Genomic DNA, 18,275 nt, shown 5'->3' with positions numbered 1-18,275 from the left:
CTTAAGCTCTGCTGTTTTCTTTCTCTGACCTTCTCACCATAGTCTTCTGGATGTGGTGGGAAAGATCAAGATTTATATACGAGGAAGATACATTTAGAAACCCAATGGCAAAACACAAATTAGAAAGAGAAGATCCAAGTGGACATATGAGTTGCAGAGTAGGTTCCTTAGCAGACAGAGGCAGGGGGTGGCATGCGTTAGATAGCGGGACGAGGAGAGAAACACATTCAAATCTTATCACTGTCTCTTATTAGCTGTGTGGTCTTGGGCAAGTCGTTTAACTTCTCATGGACTCAATTCTATATTGCAGTTCACAAGGACATGCAGCAGGGGCAGGTAAACAGCAGTGATGACTTTTTATGGGAGAATCATGGGTGTCTTACCATGTGGAAAAGGGACTCAAGGAATAGAGGAAGAATACAGGTGCTGCGGGGAAAAGGACTAATTTCTTCCATATTTTAGGCATATTTGGATTTTGAAAGTAGATAGCGCTGGGACTAGGCTAAATGCAAAGACATGAGCCATGACCTGCAAGACATCAGGGCAAAAAAACAAAACAAAATAAATAATCTGGCCAGTAGACACTTTCCAATACCCCACCACCACCACCACCCCACCACCACCACCACATCACCACCACACCACCACCACCACCACCCCACCCATATCACCACCACCACCACCACCACCACCACCCCACCACCACCATCACACACACCACCACCACCACCACCACCACCACACACACCACCCACCACCACCACCACCACACCACCATCACCACCACCACCACCACCCCCCACCACCACCCACACAACCACCACACCCACCACCACACCACCACCACCACCACCACCATCACCACCACCATCACCCCACCCCATCACCACCACCACCACCACCATCACTATCACCACCACCACCACCACCACCATCACCACCACCACCATCACTATCACCACCACCACCACCACCACCACCATCACCATCACCACCACCACCACCACCACCACCACCATCACCATCACCACCACCACCACCACCACCACCACCACCACCACCACCACCACCACCACCACCACCACCACCACCACCACCACCATCATCATCACCACCACCACCATCAGCACAACCACCACCACCATCATCAGAACAACCACCACCATCATCACCACCACCACCACCATCAACACCACCACCATCAACACCACCACCATCACCACCACCACCATCACCATCACCACCACCACCACCATCACCACCACCATCATCATCATTTTTATCACCATCATGGTTACGATCATGATCATCAAAACCATCATCAGAGACAAGGTCTTGCCATTTTGTATAAGTCTATCTTGAACTCAAAAGTTCAAATAATTCTCTTGCCTCAGCTTACCATGTAGTTGGGACTATCTGCAGGTGACACTGCCTCCTGTGTTCTTCTATGGCCTCTTAAATAGTTTTATTTAGGCAAATCTTCTTCCTTCTCTGCCAAAGAGTGACACTGTAAAGCCAGAACTCCTGCTAAAGGGAAGGATTGTGCACAGCCTTGACTTCCCTCTGCCTCACTGCATGGCTTGAGTTTTTCCCTTTTGAGGGTGAGAACTCTTTTGCTGTGACTCCTATCTTACCTCAGATATGTACCTACAGATTGGGAGTTCCTTCATCTTTTAAGAAAGGTTAGAAGAAGTGCCAGATTGATTTCTAAAGTGGTTGTATCAGTTCGCAATGGAGAAGTGTTCCCCCTTCTCCATATCCTTATCAGCATGTGTGTCACTTGAGTTTTTGATCTTAGTCTTTCTGGTAGGTATAAGATGGAATCTCACCCAACAGATTTGCTTTTCCCTGATGACTAGGGACATTGAGCATTTTTTAATGTATTTCTTAGCCATTTGATGTACCTCCGTTGAGAATTCTGTTTAGCTTTGTATGTAATTTTTTAATTGGATAATTTGGTTTGGTGGTACTTAATTTCTTGAGTTCTTTATATATTTTGGATATTAGCCCTTTGTTGGATGTAGGGTTGGTGAAGATCTTTTCCCAGTCTGTAGCCTGTCATTTTGTTCTGTTGACAGTGTCCTTTGCCTTCAGATACTTTTCAGTTTCATGAGGTCCAAGAAGCCCCAGAAGGAGACCATTAAGACTGGCAGATCTGGATGCAGAGGGGCCCCGCACAAACTTGTACACCAACCAAGGACAATGCATGCAGTGAACCTAGATCCCCGGTTCAGATATAGCCAATGGACAGCTCATTCTCCACAGTTGTAGGGGTCATAGTGCCCCAATTTGATCACTTACTCTTGGTGTGGAGGCCTAATGGGCACACAGCAGAAGGGGATACAGGCTATCCAGGTGAGACCTGATAGGCTGTGGTCATATGGTCGGGGAGGGGAATAGGGCAGAAGAGGGAGAGAGGGTGGCAATGAGAAGATAAAAGTGAGAGGATAACAATTGGGATATAATCTGAATAAATTATAATAAAATTTTAAAAAGGGTCAGAGGAGAAAGAGGAGAGTTGTCCCAGAATTTGAAACATTTTGGAGACCCTGCTCTCCACACAGTAACATTCTGCTAACATTGGGTAACACGGTGAGTTGCCTTTGTGAGGACCTTGTCACTCCAAAATGCCCAGTTCCAACAGATGCCCAAAGCTGGTGAAGGGACTCAGCTGAAAATCAAATGAAGAAAGGAAGGGATTGGTGGAGAGTGCACACTCTGGCATCTGACAACCCCGTTGAGGTCTTTGTGCTTCCCTATGCTTTCATTCAACAGTTATGATCTTGAACACATCATTTAATTAACCTCTTAGAGCATTGGTTTTCTCATCCATAAAATTGGATTAATAAAATTAATAGTCAACAGTGCTTATCAGAGCTCCTATAATGTACCCAGACCTATTCTCACACATCATATGCATTGACTTATTTAATCCTTGCAACAATCCTGAAGGCCCTGCACCGCTGGCCTCCTTCTGAGTGTATGGAGCTGAGGCTCAGTGACTTGCCCAAGGTCACAGTGCTAGTTAGAAGATGCACCAGGATGTCGATATGTAGTTCACATAGCTGCCCCTTGTTCTTAACTGTTTCCCTGCCCTAGCTTCATAGCAATCCTTTGAGGATGTGCCGAGATGATGCAGGAAAAAGAGCACAGTGCCCCAGAGAGGTGGATTATTGGTGTTCTTATTTGCTTATTATCATGTATGGAGAAAACATGAAGTGCATTGATTTGGGTGTCAGTAAGATTTGAAAAAAAATGATCTATGGTGTCCCATAGACATTGCCAGAAGGGTTTGAAATGAACATACTTCCTTATTTTTGCATCATCTTTCAAGTTCAAATGCTAACAGTTGCAAAGAACTCAAATGTGTTAAACAGCTGAAGGTGCGTGGGAAAGGTGTATGACCCTCATGTTGACTATGAGAAACAGGACGCAGTGATGAGTCAGAGGATCAGGTTGAGCTATAGCAAAGACTCCGTGCAGGTAGCTTCCTGCCAAACGCAGTGGTTCTAGGGGACTGTAACTAACAGTGACCCTCACAGCCAAGTATGGTCATCTTCCAATTAAGACTTGGTCTTTCTGGATCAAACGCCACCGCCATGTCCTGACTGTTTCCTTTGAGCATCACGAAAGGGGTGGCTTGTGACCAGCCATGTGTCTTTCCCTTAAAATTGTTGCAAAGGAGAAGTGAAGGCCGCCGACCGAGTTGCCTTGTAAGGGCCATAGGAAGTAACAGCCGTATTATTGAAGTTGACCTTCTGTTCAAACCTGTAGCTGTTTCATCAATCACCTGCTGCTGGGTCTCCTGAAGGTCAGGCAAATGATCCTGTTAATCGCCTGCTCATTCGCAGGTCCTCGCTTCAGGAGTAATAAATTTTTAAAACTTTTTAAAAAGTGAAAAGTTGCCTGACAGGTGGGTATGGAAGAAAAATAACCAGCTGGAAGAGCAGTCATTTAGGAGCAAGAGGACAGAGCAAGCGCTGGAAGAGGTAAAGATCCCTGTGGCTGAGGAAGGCCTCTTGGGTCCACAGAGTTGGGCAGACAAGGGGACGAGCATTTTGATTTAGTGTCAGTAGTGACCCTGGATTCAGGTGTCACTTGGCATAAGGTGATAGCGGTCCGTAGTGAGATGTGCAGAGCCACATGTGGTGGTGCCCAGTGTAGGATGCACCACATGGATACAGGGACAACATCTGATGGACAAGCTTCTCAGAAAGCCACCAACTGACCTGAATCTCCTTGGTCACCTACAGTAGCAGCCTTTGTTTTTCCCTTAAAGCTTATCAGGTGACTGATGAGGTTATGTTTGTGTTTTTGAAGTCAAGTTTCTTTGCTTATGGAAATCGAAGCTGCGACTTGTAAGAAAGGGATGTAGAATCCCGGCCTGGGGACGCAGGGCAGTACGTCTCTTTCTTTTTTCTTTTTTTTTCAATTTATTTATTTATTATTTTGTAATATTTTATCGATTTATTCATATTACATCTCAATTGTTAGCCCATCCCTTGTATCCTCCCATTCCTCCCTCCCTCCCGCTTTTCCCCTACTCCCCTCCCCTATGTCTGTGACTAAGGGGGGACCTCCTCCCCCTGTATATACTCTTAGATTATCAAGTCTCTTCTTGGTAGCCTGCTATCCTTCCTCTGAGTGCCACCAGGCCTCCCCATCCAGGGGACGTGGTCAAAAATGGGGCACCAGAGTTTGTGTGAAAGTCAGTCCCCACTCTTCCCTCAGCGGTGGAGAATGTCCTGTCCATCGGCTAGATCTGGGTAAGGGTTCGAAGTTTACTGCCTGTATTGTCCTTGGCTGGTGCCATAGTTTGAGCAGGACCCCTGGGCCCAGATCTGCCCATCATGATGTTCTTCTTGTAGGTTTCTAGGACCCTCTGGATCCTTCTATTTCCCTATTCTCCCATGCTTCTCTCACCTAAAGTCTCAATAGGATGTCCTCCCCTCTGACCCACTTTCCTGATAAGTGAAGACTTTCACGGGACATGCCCCTTGGGCTAGTCTGCAGATATAAGTGAGTATATACCATTTGAGTCTTTCTGCTTCTGGGTGAACTCACTCATTACGATCATTTCTAGTTCAATCTCCTCTCTTGATTACTGTGGCTGCTTAAAGATCATAGGCTCTAGTGTCAGAACAACCCGACTGAACCCCTCTTCCGCTGTGTGAATCTGGGCTAGTGGCTTACCCTTTCTCAGTCCTACATTCCTTATTGGTAGGTAGGAAGCATCATAATTGCACTGTCGGGTTGTAATTCCTTTACTCATTTAAAAAATTACTGATGTAATAAACATCTTAAAAATAGCATAGAGGTTACAAGCATAGGTTTTGGAAGCAGAGTCACCCTGTGAATTCTGTTATCATTGCTTACTTGAACAGACCATAGAAGAAGCTCTGTGAGAAGCAGTCTATGTGGCTATCAAACAAACAAACAAACAAAGAAACAAACAAACAAATAAAAAGGGCAGAGCTGGGGAGAAGGCTCAGTGGGTGAAAATATAACAGCAGATCTGAGATGGGTAGAGGGGTGAAGGCAGGCAGATCTCAAAGGCGTTCTGGATAGTTAGTTTCTCTGAAAAAAGAAGCTTCAGGTTCAAGGACAGATCTTAACTTACTTCAGGCGGGGAGAAAAAAAAGAAAGAAAGAAAGAAAGAAAGAAAGAAAGAAAGAAAGAAAGAAATAGAAGAGAAAAGAAAAGAAAAGAAAAAAGGCAGAGAAGGGATTGAGGGCTATATCTCACACAGGTAACCATCCCACCACCTCAAACACACATACACACATAGTAGAAGAGGACCATGTGAAGGCATGTTGCATATACCATTACCTAGTTAGTACTAATGTTATTCACTGTTGTGGAAAAGACAATGGAGGCAGCAGGGAGAAGATGGGTGCCCTTCATGGAACTTCTGGTCTACCAGGGAAGACAAGATGTACTGGATACCATTGCATAGAGCCTGATGCACAGTGAGTGCTCCATAAACAATGGTTCTGAGCATTGTTGCTAAGTTGACTAGGCCTGTGTTACCAGAGGCCAGAGTGTGCTTCAGGCTTAGTTCGCCCATCAAGGGCGCACCTCTTTCTCCTCTCTCCTCTTGCATGTGAAATAGATGTTTCCTTGGTGATGAGCTTGGAAAGGGAGGATGCTGCCTGGCAGCTCAAGCAAAGAACAGCTCTTCACCCATCAGGGCAAATAATGGGGCTTCTCTAGCCATGCATGGTCAATGTGGCCTGCCCAAGAGAACATGGACACAATCTACTTGATTATCTTGAGTGACAGACTCCACAACCCTTTCAAGTTACTGTTGAAAAATACACCTCAGAAGGCCAAAGCACCAGGACTCGCAAAAGGCGCAGACAGATACGCTCACCACATAGGCAGTAGAGCAAGCAGCGGATCACGTGACACAAAGATCACACTCTTACTGATTTCCATTGCTCAGTCGCAGATTAAGTCCAGTGAAGAACTACTTTAATTTCCACAGAAATGTGTTCTGTAGTAAAGAGTGTGGCCATGCGTGCCTCACTCTCCTCCTGCCCCCTCCCTGCCCCCACCCGAGGCCCTGGAGAACAGAGACTCACAGGAGCTGCCAGGGTGCAGCACTGAAGCAGGTCATAGCGTCTTTCTGAGAACAAAACCTGTGATCTCCTGCCCTCTCTGCTTCCTGGGAAGTTGGTTTCTTTATTTGGCATTTGTTTAGCATTTATTTACAAAGTTTAGGCAGCAGCTGTCACTTCAGCAGGTACACAGAGAAGAGAGCTAGCCGGCTGCCAAATTCCACGAGTACAAATCAAATGGAATGCCGTGTTGTGTGACTTCCCAGCATCATGTGAAATTCAACTTTGGACTGTGGAGTTGCTGTGTGAGAAAAGAGGCATCCACTGATCTCTACAGGCCAGCGGGCAGTTTAAAAGACCAGATCCCTGTCTGACTGGGAGCCCTGGGGCATCTTGTTTGGTATGAGGTGGGATGTGGGGGGCTTTGTTTCAGGAAGAGAGCTTGGGCTGATACTGGCTTTCTGGTTGAATTGGGCTAGGCCTCTCTAATAATAGCACTCAGAGGAAAAGGCCAATTTGCTCTCCTGCTGTTTTCTAGAATGTTTCAATCCCTTTTTCTCAGTGGCCCAAGTATGTACCTTAAGCATATGGGGACTCCAGCAACTATCTGCCCCAAATCACATATCCAGAACACATTTCTAGCAGGGTGGCATTTTGATGGGAAGCACGGAGAAGGGGGAGCGGAAGCTGGCCTATGCCCACAGGAGCATGACAGCCATTCATCCTTTCAGGGGGGCTTCAGAGGAAGGGACAGTGTCTGAGGATGCTGCCTGTGTCACTGGAGCATTGTCACTATCTGTGGTAGGAGTTAGGAGTGAGGAGATTGCGTGTGAGTCAGTGTGGAATAATCTGCCTGGTTGTGGCTTGTGAATTCTCTTGATATTCTCTCTCTCTCTCTCTCTCTCTCTCATCCTCTCTCTCTCTCTCGTTTTGGTTTAGGGGTAGATGTGATCATAACAAATGTGTGGCCCATGTCGGCAGTATCCAGATGAAAAGAGATTTTATGATTTTTTTTTTTTTTTTCTCTCTCCCCTCTTACACTTTTCTTGGTCATCTTGCGTATGAATGTGGCCATTTTTTCCAGCTCCAAACCCTCCCCTGTGTGATCCAAACATGGAGTTATACAAGGGCCACTTAAAGGGTTCATAGTCAGTCCTCTTTTCAGCGCGTCTGGGAAACCACTCAGTCTGGCTTTGCTATTTCTTTGCCTAGCATTTGGCCAAACCCAGATCCTTGGCTATCTGCATCATACATTTAGGATAAGCAAGCAAACAAACAAACAAAAAAGCAAAGCAAACCTAGAGTCCATTGACTTGCTCAAACCAAAGGCCACTTTATTGATTAAGTGCGCTGGAAAAAGCAGAATATTCCTTTTTTCTTTTCTTCTCCAGAGAAATATGGTGTGGGAAGGTAGAATGGTGGATGGTGAAAATGACCAGTCACTGGCCAGCAGTAGTGGAAATTCCAACACCAACACTTTCCTGAGTCTTTTGAGATTTGCCTCTTATTCTGGAACCAATTCCATTGACAGTTTTGCTGTGGAAAGGTGTATCTGAATGTTCTTGCATTGGCATGGGAGTCACAAGAAGGGGGAGAAGCTGATGCCAAGCTTGCTTTTCTGGAGCAGACAGAGCCATGCAGGCTGACTCCATGTGTGGGCACTTTTAGTAGGGGGCAGCAAAAAATTAATGAGGCTCTGTCCCTTCTTCTATGAATCCATAGTGTAAGGGAGTTGTCAGTCTGCTGAATGAAAATAGTAATATAGTATGGAGAATTTGGACAATGGTCCAGTTCAGGGGTCATGAAACCAAGGGCAGTAGCTACGGTGGAGGTCACCAGAGGCTTGCAGAGAATAGACATGTGTCACCAACAATCATGAAGGCTAGAGTGCTGAGTCTGTATATGAATTTATGCAAAAATGTATTACTTGCCTACCATCTGTTTCATCTTGTGTGTAGCCTTAGGCATTGAAATTATAACCTTTTACAATGAGAGATCAAAACTGGGACAAATTCCCAGAGCCTGGGACAAAGCCTGACCCACAGCTTTTGTTTAACAAACACCAACTGAATGAATGAATGAATGAATGAATGAATGAAATGTGCCTTATTCACCATTGCTTGGAATTCTGGGAAGAAAGTAGGAATCTCTTTTCAGTTGCTAATGATTTTTTTTTCTTTTGAGTTAAAAATATACAGGTAGATACATACGTGTTCCTTGTGACAGCTGCCATCCTGACTTGCTAAGATACACTTGGTATATTTCGGTCTATCTAATTTAATCTCTCTGTAGCCCTGTTTGTTAATCTTCTCTAGAAGTGACAGACCTGGAGCTCAGAGAGGGTGAGTTACTCTCTGATGGCACATAGCTGGCCACATTTATTCTGTCTGGCTGACCCTCTAACTGGCACCCTGCCCCCCACCTCCCTGACAGCTCACATCAATGTTCATAGTTGATTGGAAAGTCAGTCTCTTAAACAAGGGAATAAATGAAATGAGAGAATTTTATTTCCCATCAGATTTCCTCTCCCTCTGAGAGATTTACGTCCTTGGATTGTATTTCATGGAAGCTTTTTATGACTAGCTAGATTTATAGGTAATAATCAATAGAGAGCTGAGCTGAGTTTCTGTTGCATACACATACTTTTCACAAAGAACAGGTAAAATGGACCTGCTCAGTTTCCCAGCACCCTAGCTGAGTTGATACCAAGAGTAGGGGTGGGGTGGGTGGGGCATGGGGGTGGGTGGGGTTTCAGAAGAGTGACAGACTCCACACTGGGAGGGATTCCAAGGAAATAACAGGGGTTCATGTCTATATTTGGGGAAGGCAAACCATCAAGGAGGCTTCTCTGCTAGAAAGGGGAGGGTGTAGCATCTCCACCTATGTCTGAAAGAAGCTTTGGTAGCTTGTTGCCTCCTAGAACTCTTCAGGAACTCTGGGAATCCCTTTTGCTATCACAGTGTCCTCAGCCCTCTGTCATTGATGGAGCCCAGATGGCTGACATGTGTCATCCATAGGCTTGCTCAGAGGTTATAATGATCAGAGAGCCATGTGTGCTTCCTGTTGGGACTGAATCGCCTGTGATTTTTGTATTTTCCTTGAGGAGGGTCTTCCTTGTTTCTCTGTTTAATTTTGGTAGACTTCCAGTGTCATCCTATAAAAGAAGTTAAGATATTGCTTCTCCCAAGTAAATCTGAGTTTAATTTCAGGCACCCTCAGAGACCAGAAAACCTTTTAAGGCAAAGGAATAATTGCTAATTATGGGATTCCAGGCTTTTTGAGAACAATGTTAGAATCATTTCAGGAGCAAAGGGCTCTTCCCAGATGCACCTCACGTACAACCACGGGGCCACTGCTTGCTAATACATACTTGCTAATAATACTTGGAAATACAAAGAGATAACCTTATAGCTTTTTAAAAGTCCAGGAGATTGAGAGCAGGGTTCAAAAGTTTGGCAGGTATGGTTGTAATAACACCCAAGGACTTCGGGGTATAAGACCCCATGATCCAAAGCTGTTAAGCCTGCTTTTCTGTGAGGATGGAGTGACGATGTGAGTGTAGGTAGGTCACAGATTCGTGCGAGTCTGTGTCTTCTTTCTAGCAGTATGACTCTGAGTTACTACCTAAGCTATAAACATGGCTCCCATGTCACGAGAAAACAAGCAGAAGGCATTTCGCTAAGGGACTGAGATTCCTGGGCGTTCTAGGAATCATGGGAACTCCAGAACGAATGCTCTGTTGGACCTGCTAAGGTTTCCCCATTTGTTATCTACAGCCTCCTGGACGACTGAGCACGTCCAGCCACAGGACATGATGATTGCTCTTCATAGTACTTGGTCCTTGTCTTTCCGCAGTCCTCCTTCCTCCATTGCACTGTCTTCCTTCTCTTCTGCCCTTCCCCTTTTTTCTTTCCTTTCTTTTTATCTCCAGGAGAAAAAATCAGTAGGACACTCATTATTCTGAGAAGCAGTGCTGTAATTCTCTCCACTAGCCTGTACGTATTCTATATATGCACATCACTTACACATTTGTATTGGCAGCACAGCTTATAAACGCTGCCATAAAGCTGGGCTCTTCCATCCAGGATGGGAATGGAGTTGTTAAAGACAGCTGATGCTAGGTGGCATCTGTTGGCCAACAGTTTTATGCCGCAGTAGCTCTAAGCAGATAACATTAATAGGAATCACATTTTAAAGTTGTAAATTTGATGTAAAATACTAAATTTGACAATAATTGTGTTATAAAGCAAAGATACTATTTATCAAAAGGCTCCTGCCTCTTCTTTGTGTAAGGGGCTCTGAAATTCTTGCTTGTACCTGCCCCTAGCAATTATCAGACCCTCTCTAAAATTCTGTTTTATTTTTCCATTTTCATAACAACTACATTATGATGTGACATATTTTTTCCAGATATTTTGCTTGAATAAATAAATAGGATATTAAATTCAACTGGGGTATTAGATTATAAATTAGTTCTGTAATAGGCGTCATAATGTTATTTAGATTTTCAGTTTACACAGACCTTGTAGCAACTCCCCAGAGCTATGCTACAGAATTAGAAGTAGATAGAAGTTGATGTAAGAAAATTGGTTTTTGTAATATGCTGATGCCAGGAGAGTTGTAGTCTGTGTAAAGGTATTTAAATAGAGCCTTCCTCCTTACTTCATTGTGCAGACAAAAGAAAGATAATGACTCCAAATGACAGATTTGTTGATGCTGCTATTGACTGTGTATGCAGCTAAAGTATTTTTTCCCAAACTAAGAAGTACTTATACAGGATGCCTAAAAGCTTGGGTTTCAGGGCAGCCTTACATGGGTGGAGATTTCTCCTTCATCTGGCTAGTTGTAACCAATGGAATCTTATGGCTTGTTTATCTAGGAACAACTTGTGGTCACTGAAGCCATTAGCTTATTGAACTATCATTTCCCCAGCACAAATAGAAAAAAAATGTGCATTTAAGAAAAAATGTGGATTTGTCAGAGAAGTCCTAATGGCAACATAAAAGCAGAATTTTCTCTCTTCCTCCCTTTCCTCCCTCCCCTATCCCTTCTTTCCTGCCTCCTTTTCACAAACCTCCATATTCCTGTTTGAAGGAAGGTCTTTCCGTGTAGTCTAGGGTAGATTTGAACTCACAATTCTTGCCTTAGCCTCTTAAATGCTGGGATATTTGTTGATTGTAATCTAAGAGTGATCAACCTAGAGTGGGTGAAATGGATCAAGCCCACTGCTTGCTTTTGTACAGCTCACCAACAAATAACAAATTTTGCATTTTCAAATGGGTAAGTAAAAAATCAAAAGAGGAAGGATGGTTCAGGATATGGAAATGACAGGAAATTCTGTTTTGATAGAAGTTGTATTGGAACAAGGTCATACTCACTCACGTACATATCACCCATGTCTGCTGCTGTATGACAATGGCAGAGTTGAGCAGTTGCCATGGAGACTAGCCTGAAACAGCCACATCTGGTCCTTTGCAGAAAATATTTGCTGACCCCTGCTTTAAGCCAAAACAAGGGTGGACTAATGTAGTATGGCCACACTATGAAGTCCCATGGTAGGAAGTAAATAAGCAGGGAGTAGATAGTTTCTGTCTGGGACTTGTAGTGATGGTTTTGAGTTAAGCATCATCATCATCATCATCATCATCAACAACAACAACAACAACAACAAAACATTCCAACTAATTTGTGTAGCATGACTCAATATGCTATTCAATAAGCTCACTTCTGAGTTTTATGGATACCAGAGGGTTGGTGTTCCATGGCCTTAAAAAACTGCTTTACAGAGCAAACTGCTTTAGACTCTCACCTACAATTCAAGAGCAGTGGAAGGCAGCCTGACCTGGGCAGGTGGGCCCTGGGTTTCGAGGGGGAGGGGAGAGGGTCTTTGGTTGTAAGCAACATTAGGAGTTGGGAAACTCTCTGTGTAGGGCCCCAGTTTCTTCATTTGTAATCTGAGGCGGGTGGTCTCGGTGACCTCTGAGGTAAGCCAGTAGCTCTGTGGTGTCCATGCTTTACGAGGAGGAGAAGACCCCACTCTCAGGAAAGCACAGCCTCTTCTCCCTGGCATCTTTGTAGCTTCTTGCCTCTAAAATTCTGCATTTCATTAAGGGTTCACAAGTCTTGACATGTTTGTAAAGAAAGACACGGCAGGAATTCATATGCCTAGCCTTATAACAAACACATTGTGAATAACCTATATTTGGAACCCAATTTGTCACAGGGATGCGGGCGATGCAGAGTTTTAAGTCTGAGCAGCTTCAGAAATGCAGCGTTTTGTTCTACGCTGCTAGCTCCCAGGGCTCTCCCACTTTGCACTTTGAAGGGAGTCTTTATTGGAGAAGCTGCTCTCCATTGCCGAAGAAGAGGGGCATTTGCATTAAACGATGCAAGAGATGCATTGTAATTTCATGAGAATTACCCTTTCCAATGAATGTTAGATTAAGAACCAAGTAAAATCCCTTGAAAGTGGCTGGAAGATAAATTAGAGCTGAGCCGCAGTTAGGTAGAACTAAATTTTATTCCTTCCCTTTAAATGGTTTTTAATTGATTTGGCATACTTTTTAAGTTAATAATGAATACTGTACCTGGGTCCGCATGATCACTCCTGTGAATTAGATCTATGGTGCCTGAAACAGCTTTCTCTTACCGAGGACAGTGATTTTAATGAGCAGTCTTTGCTTATTGCACCAATGGAAATGTGTTTCTTGGTGGTTCCAGACAGTTCTCTAATTAGCAGTCCAGTCTTTTCTCCAAAATATTTATCTGAAAGGGTATGGAAATGTGGAGAGGAAAGACGCTTTATCACGATGCTGGGAGGCCGGTTTCACTGTGCATGGAGCTCTTAGAGCCCAGAGAGCCTTGCAAGATGTAATGTAAGACCCAGAGATTTTAAAAAGAGATGGAAACAAGTAAACAAAAATGGTTTCTGTGTTGGAACAACACATTTTACTTAGTCTTCCTTTTTTTAAAAAATTTTTATTTTATTTTATTATTTTTCTTTTTTTTTAGTGTGTGTGTGTGTGTGAGAGAGAGAGAGGAGAGAGAGAAGAGAGAGAGAGAGAGAGAGAGGAGAGAGAGAGAGAGGAGAGAGAGAGGAGAGCGAGAGAGAGAGGAGAGAGAGAGAGAGAGAGGAGAGAGAGAGAGAGAGAGAGAGGACAGAGAGCAAGACAGAGAGAGACAGAGAGAGAGACGCAGGAGAGACAGAGAGAGACAGAGAGAGGACAAGAGACAGAGAGAGAGACAGAGACAGAGAGACAGAGCTGGAGACAGAGAGACACAGAGAGAGACAGAGTCAGAGACAGAGTTCAGGAAGGACATATATTCCTAAGTTAGGTCCTATGGACCATGTCAGTTATGATGTGGGTGGAAGTAGGAACTTCATGGCTCTTGTGCTGGCCTGCCGGGGATGGGGGTCTCCTCAGGGCTTCTGCAGTGCTGCTGAGCAACCACAGTGTGAGTACTGGAGACGTGCTTAATGGCCATGATAGACACAAATGGAAAGGTCGAGGGAAGATAAGCCAAGACACACGCATTCTCAAGAGTGGAAAATGTAAAATGAACATAGCTTCTTACCCGACTCCCAGTGCTGAGTGAGAAAAACAATACAATTTACAAAGTGTGAAGAAAGGAGAAAGATCACATTTATTCTTGAAGAACATGTTGTCCTGAGAGATAGCTAGAAAATAGCCTTAGCTTTGCATGTTTGATGTTAAATAGAACATTGAATTCCTATTATTTAGAGTTTGATCGGGAAAGTTTAGGAAAATGATATGTCTATTGATATGAAATGACAACCACTGGTTGTATTGAAGACTAGTATTGTATTGTATTCCCTGTACTAGGCTAAGCATTGCACACAGAATAATTGCTAGATCTGCCATTATAGCCCTCTTAAATAGCTACTCTTGTAGTCCATATTTATTTAAGTGTGTGTGTGTCCAGTGAACATGTGAAGGTCAGAGGATAACTGTTTGAGTCAGTTCTCTACCATTGGTGCCTAGGCACTACATTCAGATTGTCATGTGTTGGTGGCAAGCACCTTTATGCATTGAGTCATCTCAATGGTCTCTGTCTCCCATTTTAAAGAGCAGAAAACAGAGGTACAGAGAAATTACCTTTATTTAAATTTAAGTGCCCAGGAAGTGGCACAGCAAAGATTAAAAACTTAGAAGAAGAATGACTCCAAATCTCACACTATCCTAGTTCTGCTGAGTAGCTGGGTATACACCATGTAAAGATGGTGAAACAATTGCAGCCAGAGCTAGGGCAGAACGCAAGAGTGGTTATTTCCCATCATGCACTTGGAGAAGGAGGCTGCTGCAAGCTCTCCAGCTACCAAACTGTAATTAAAATTATCATACAGTATAATGATTTCTAATACATTTCAGAACAAATCACCATCTTATATCTGACATGTTGTTAATGTTTACTACCGTAATTACCAATTTGAAATATAAGGCAGCAATTTTTATTAGTGTTTGGTTATGTATAATTATGTCAAATATGAGACTGCAATTTAGATGGAACCGTATTAGCCTGATCATGCAGAATGGTGATACTGTATATTTGACATCCTGCGTGTTTTATGTATCTATAGATTTTTCCCTCTAAACCATAAAGAATCGTTTAAAGATAATTCAAAGGTTATTTATAATGCTTTTCATTTTAAACATGGGAATATGCATAGTCAAAAAGTGGAAAATACTGAGTCAGGCATAACCTGAAAGGGATGGAAGTTCCCATCAGGACTCTCTCTGGTGTTTAGACTCTGTCTTGGGCCCTTTTGTGTATCAGCTCATCAAAAGCAAGCTCTTTCACTTTCCTGGCTAGATAAGTCAAGCCCAGAGAATTCAGGCGAGTTTAATCTATCTAATGCCCCGAACTCAAATCCACAATGTTATTGCAAATCTTATCCGAGGGAGTTAATGAAATCTATTGTACAGAGGGCTGTGAGTGTGTAATCCTACCATGCTATTTGATTTCCACCACTATACCGAGAGCTTGAGATAATTAATAAGGCGAGGTGATGATGTTGTCTCACAGTTTTGTGGGTTTCAACCCATGCTGGTTGGCTCTGTTGCTTCAGGGCCTGTGGAGACAAACCATCTTGGTAGGGGAATCTACACATTTCATGCAGCAGGAATCAGATAGAGGGGAAGTGACTGGGGTCCTAATGTTTCCTTCAAGGGCATCCCCCTGATGACCTAACTTTCTTCTCTCAGGCCCTACTTCCTACAGGTACCACCACCTGGCAATAGCTTCGCAGGCTTGCTGTCAAGCCTTTAACTCATGGGCCTATAGTAGACACGTAAAACACAGCCTATATAAAATTAGTAGTGTATTTAATGGGACAGTATAATTATTCTTTTCTTTTCTGACTTTATAGTGGTAGTTAGAATTCTCCAGAGAGACAAAGACAAAAGAGGTTTTACACACACACACACACACACACACACACACACACAGACACACACACACACAGTGATTTAGTGATTGATTTTTGTATGTAGCTTGCAAAGTCTTAGAAGTTGCTGAAATCTGCTGCCTGTAGTCTGAGACTCAAGAGTCCCTACAAGGCTCCACTGACGACAAAGCAAAGACATGAGAGCCAGCAGGCTGGCCGTGTAGATTCTGGTATCAGTCTAAAGGCAGAAGAGCCAGGCCCAGCTAAGAGATCTCCAGGCAGAGAGAGAATTCTCTCCCACTTTTGCTCTCTTCACGCCTTCAGTGGCTTGAGTAAAGACTTCTTTGGCTTTGGGAAGGATTGCCTGGTTCACTATAGCCTGCTGATTGAGATCAGATGGTGACCCATGGAGAAACACCCTCACAAACATACCTGGAGTAATGTCTAGCCCAGTCATGTTGACACATGAAATTGATACCATATCGATTTTCTCACAAATAAGTTCTATTAGGTCTATTTTAAAGCAAAGAAAATTCACCTTTAGAGGTTTGAGGGAGGTTTTTTTATCCAAGTCCTCTGCAAGTTCATTCATGAGGGGACTTTGGAACCTGCACGGAAGCCTTCTGAATTCTAGTATAACATTCTTTCCAGATTGTTTCCACTGGAGACTCTACAGCAGCTCTAGTTCCAATGAGGCCTGAGTTCTTGCTAAGAAATTTCTGTTCAAGGCTGTAGAGGTAGATTAATGTTTAATAGAGATTGCTACTCTCTTAGAAGACTAGGGTTCGAATCCCAAGACCCACATAATTGTTAACAACTGTCTCTCATTCCCAGTTCTAGGAGATCCAGCTTCTCTTTGGGGCTCTATGGGAACCAAGTATATATTTGGCGCACAGACATGTACATGAGCAAAACAACCATGCATATAAAATAATAAAATAAGCTAAAGAAACATACATTTGTAACCCTGTTATTCCCTGCTGTCTTTCTCTTTCCTGCATAAGGAAATCACGATGTGAAAGTGACTCATCCCACAGCGGTGGAGCCAGGCCATGATCAGCCTTGTCTGATCCCAGCATTCACCATCTTTCTTCATTCCCTGATGAGGATAACAAAGTCACTTCTTGGGATGAATGACCTTAATTCCTCATCTTTCCCCATGAATATCTGTTTTTCCCACCTTATATTTACACATTGTTCTCTGATACAGCTTCCTAAACAGCTTCCATTTTACTAACATACTTCAAAATTTGGTTACCAAAACATCCAAATGTCAACATTTCCATGCTGAAAAAAAAATGTAAAATTTCAATCCTGGAAAAAAAGTTATTTTCTGGTTTTTGTAAATAATCATGATTTTAAAAAATGTATTAGATTTTGAAAGCAATGATAACTATTATACACAGAGCAAAACATAGTAGTTGTGTTTTATAGCACATATAATTTAGTTATGCATATTAATTTTATCTTTAAAATGATTTAGTGAGTTTATACCTGATGGTTCATCTGCACATACTTTAGAAAATACTAGCTTTATGAGGGTAGGCCTTCTGTGCATTTTGTTTATGCTTGTACTCTAGAATGTGGCCCATAGCAGGAGTTCTACAAATATGTGTTATAGTTTCTGCTTTGCTTTTTAATTTTATCAGCATGGCACATACTTACTTTAATCATAACCTTTATAAACACTGCTTTAAATTTACAAAACAATTGATCGCTACTGGAGGAACTGCATCTCAGTGAAGAGACTTTTGTCTTCGATATTTTCAAATTGTATTTTATCTCTCTGTATTGACCTAAACCTTAAGTAATACACTCCTGTGTCATAGAAGATTATTCTCCTTGGGTCCTACTTGGTAGCCATTGAAATCCTTTCAACAAGCGCACCTTTACAGTCACCTGGTATTACCTGTCTATGAAGTCTATGGCCACCTGAAGGTTATCTAGTCTGAGTGTCTGGTTTCTTCAGAGGTGAGCGCTTGCTGACCAACCATCACTGGAACACAGCTTTTGTCTCTAAGGTTAACATTAAGAATCAAACAAAGCAAGGTTTGAGTGTTCATATGTTGTAACTAACCTTGTTGGGCAGGTACTGATTGGACTCAGCAATGGCCTCGGATAATGGCAAAGTTGTTCTGTCTAACCAAATGGTGCTAAACCAGAGAACACGGGACAATAACACATCCTTTCAGCCTTTCAACAAAGAAAATATTTTGATTAGGATTGTCTTATTAGACTTTTATAAACACTCATTATGTTGGCTTAAGAAATGCACATGTTAGGACTAGAGAGATGCTTCAGGGGTTAAG

General features: G+C 43.0%; 1 long non-coding RNA gene across 2 annotated transcripts in view; it reads left to right on the top strand.

The window, feature by feature from the left end:
- Positions 1 to 18,275, top strand: part of LOC127205910 (uncharacterized) — a 145,897-nt gene that overhangs the window by 113,567 nt on the left and 14,055 nt on the right. The window lies entirely within an intron of this gene.

The sequence above is a fragment of the Acomys russatus genome, chromosome 22 (assembly GCF_903995435.1).
Source record: "Acomys russatus chromosome 22, mAcoRus1.1, whole genome shotgun sequence".
NCBI classification, from domain to species: domain Eukaryota; kingdom Metazoa; phylum Chordata; class Mammalia; order Rodentia; family Muridae; genus Acomys; species Acomys russatus.
This window is presented reverse-complemented; position numbering and strand designations above follow the sequence as displayed.